Raw genomic sequence first — 3,739 nt, forward strand, 5'->3', positions numbered from 1 at the left:
TGTTCTCCCCGTGTAATTCTGCGCCCCGAGATGTTTGTTACGTATTCTTAGTTTTTTCGGTAAAGTCACGTTGAAGAGAAACAACAAAATAACAAAATATATATAAAACAATAAAAAATTCTCACGACGTTTCGACCATAACTCAAACGGTCATCATCAGGTGTGTCGGTATGATGATGACCGTTTGAGTTATGGTCGAAACGTCGTGAGAATTTTTTATTGTTTTATATATATTTTGTTATTTTGTTGTTTCTCTTCAACGTGACTTTACCGAAAAAACTAAGAATATGAATTACTGCAGTCACGAAAGCTTTAAATCAAAATTTATGTTTGTTACGCTTTAGGTGCAATACAAGTGCAATTTACTGTCGTAAACATTCACCCAATGGCATTCATATCGAGTGTGCAGGCAGTGCAATGATACATTGGCAGCAAGCTGGAGGGACCCAGGCGTCGTGCTACAAAGTCGGCGAGGGAGAGGGATGCTGTCTCACTCGATTATTTTGTTTATGCATGTCTACGTGCACGCGTGCCTCTCACCTTGACAATTTTGGGGTTGGTGAAGGCCTCGTTGAGGATGTGCAGGTCGTTGCGCAGCATCAGTGTGTCGATAATGAAGTTCTCTTCGCGCGTCGAGATTTGCATGAGGCAGGTGATGCCCAGGAAGGAACGTTATGAGTGATGCTACGGGGCCACGCACAGGAATAGCCGCTCAACGGTCGGCGGACAAACAACAGTAGAAGAGGCAGATAGGCGGTCGAGCGGGACGAAAGCACACAGACGGCACAACCCAACAAACCAACCGCACATCACAACTCGATATTATACGACCACACACGTCACACACACATGCTGGCACTCACCCAGACAACAAACACAGATCCCCCGTAGAGCTTTAACAGACTGTTGGGACAAGTGCTGTTAGAGAGCACCTATGCAGGCCGAAACGGCACACGAGGGGTTGGGTGGCCAGCACCATGCCCGGCCGCCTTTGTCTCCCAAGCGACAATGTTTTTAAACATCGCACCAGGTACTCAATTGAGGCCGAGTCAAACTAGGGGAGGCCCAGGACCGGTTCAGATAATTGTCACGAGTGTTGCCCATGAGTGAGAATCGAACTCGGGTGGCTGGGTTCATAGTGTAGAATGCTAACCACTACACTACAGCTTCCCACAAACTGACACTCACGCCGACACACACACACACTCACACCGCCCTTACCTCAAGGTCCACAGCGAACTCCTTGCACTGGAGCAGCTTTTCGTTGACCTGCGCTAGTTCTTCCAAGGAGGTCACTAAGGTCAGTGGCATCTCCTCCTTCTTCTCAACGGCACCATCAAGACCATCAACATCACAAGCAGAACCAACAACATCAGCACCATCAACAATAACACCAACAACCACTACCAGCTCCATGTTCATCATCTCCATCAACACTGTTAAAAGTAACATCACCAGCAGTAGCACCAGCACTTTGTTGTGTGTATACGTGTATGTGAGGAGCGGTAGCGCACTACGCTATGAACCCAGCGACCCAAGTTCGATTCCTGCTCAAAGCCAACACCAGTGACGATCACTTGAACCGGTTCTGGGCCTCCCCTTGGTCGACTCAGCCTCAACTGAGTAAATGGTGCAGTGCGTAAACATTAGTACTGAAGAGATAAAGGTGGCCGGGTGTGGTATCGACCACCCAGCCCCTCGTTTGCCATGCCGGCCTTCGGAGGTGCTCGCTAACAGCACTTGCCGCAAAAGTATGTTCAGGTTATATGAGGGATCTTTGTCTTTGTATGTATATATATACATTCGTGTGTGTACTTGTGTGTACGTGTGTGTTCACCTGTGGTTCTGGCTCTTGAAGGAGCTCCTCACTGGGAGTGAAAGTCTCCAGCTCAAACTGGTATGGTGGGCAAAGCTGCACGCACACATGGGCACACAACAGCAGCAACAATTCAGCACTGGCTGGTACCATCAGCACACCATCAGCACCAGGCAAGGTGCATTCCAAAGCCATGACGAGCAGTGAATACTCACTGATGGGAAGTCACAGGACAGACACACTTGTATGAAACACAAATACACACTGGTGTGTACCAATGTCTATTTGCTTGTGTATCTAATTTGCATTTGTGTGTCTGCATGTAACCGTACACATATTCTTTGGGTCTTTCGTTGAAGCCACATAGATAGATCAAATAATAAAAAATAATAAAGATAAAAAATAACATCACGACGTTTTGATCACAACACAAGCTATTGTCATCAGGTGAGAAATATCGCAGGAGAGCTGCTGAGAATATATGGTGGGAGCGCTGCTAAGGAGTTATAAAGGTTTGGGATGGGTGTAGCGGAAGGGTCAGTGGGCGGGCTAGAGATTAAATTTGTATGTAAATGTAAGATCGGGTAAATCTTGACAAACGAAGCTGCGGGGGTGGCCATTGTATTGTGAGAGATTAGCATGTCAATGTAAGAGATTAGCATGTCAATGTAAGAGATTTGCTTGTCAATGTAAGAGATTAGCATGTCAATGTAAGACATTTGCTTGTCAATGTAAGAGATTAGCATGTCAATGTAAGAAATTTGCTTGTCAATGTAAGCTCGGAGAGAGCTCGGCAAGAACATTGCCACATGGAGGTGGAAAAGGATGGCAAGCCGCCATTTACTAACACAGCTAAAAGTGGTTGTGTTAGTGAATGTAACGCTGAGAGTTGAAATGTAACTGCTCACATAGGTAAGTAGAGAGGGAACATCACAGCCAGTTATGACCTAAACTGGTTAATAACGTCCTTCCAATGATTGCTCAGTTTGTACCCATCTTCTCGGTTGAAATCGTGTCTGTGTAATAAGATCAGGTAAATCTTGACAAATGAAGCTGTGGGGGTGGCCATTACATTGTGAGAGATTAGCATGTCAATTTAAGGAATTTGCTTGTAAGCAATCGTCACCATATGACGATTGCTTGTGTTGCGATCGAAACGTCGTGATATTGTTATTATTTTTATTATTTCTATCTTTATTATTTTTTATTATTTGATCTATCTACGTGGCTTTACCAAAATACCCAAATAATATGAATTCCTGCAGTCATGAAAGCTTTAAGTCAAGATTTAAGCGTACACATCTTTGCGCAAATTTTTACATCAGTGTATGAGTCGATATATTTGCGCCTCATATTACAATTGGAGAATTTCTGAACTGGTCTTGAGCCTTTGCTAGGTGAACTCCGCCTTGAATGAGTACCTGGTGCAGTGTATATACATCCGTAATGGGGAGATAAACAGCACCTGGGCATGGTGTTTCCCACACTACCCCCTTGTGTGCTGTGCCAATCTTCATAAGTGCTCACAAACAGCACAACAATCTATATTATCTCCTGCCAGTGAGCCTTCAACTCTTCACGTAGCCTCAGAGTGTACCTAGCCTAGCACTAGTGGTAAATTGTGCTTGTTGTTGTTTTATGTGCCTGCATTAGTACGTATATACATTCATCTTATTGTGTTGATGCATGCATGAGTACATATCTTTGTGCCTCCGATGGTATTGGTGTGTGCATCTGTGCGTGTGTCTGTATGTTAGTGTGTGTGTGTGTACGTACACGTCTTCCTGTGTATGCGTACGCTGCTGGTGCAGGAGGTCAGCGAGGGCGGGAGGTACGTCCAGGTCATCCGGGTGCACGTCCCGGCGTAAACGCAGTGCTGCAATCACACAAACACACATTCACACCAACCTCATTAGCCGTCGT

At 45.3% G+C, this 3,739-nt stretch overlaps 1 long non-coding RNA gene across 1 annotated transcript; it reads right to left on the reverse strand.

The window, feature by feature from the left end:
* Positions 1-618: 618 nt before the first annotated feature.
* On the reverse strand, positions 619-1,912 carry LOC142930949 (uncharacterized). The gene is made up of 3 exons (XR_012946947.1): positions 1,838-1,912; positions 1,222-1,320; positions 619-684 (listed from the first exon to the last, which is right to left on the reverse strand). It is a non-coding gene; the product is annotated as an uncharacterized LOC142930949 (long non-coding RNA).
* Positions 1,913-3,739: the final 1,827 nt, after the last annotated feature.

This window comes from Petromyzon marinus, chromosome 46 (assembly GCF_048934315.1).
Source record: "Petromyzon marinus isolate PM22_M1 ecotype Great Lakes invasive population chromosome 46, UKy_Petmar_22M1.pri1.0, whole genome shotgun sequence".
NCBI lineage: Eukaryota > Metazoa > Chordata > Hyperoartia > Petromyzontiformes > Petromyzontidae > Petromyzon > Petromyzon marinus.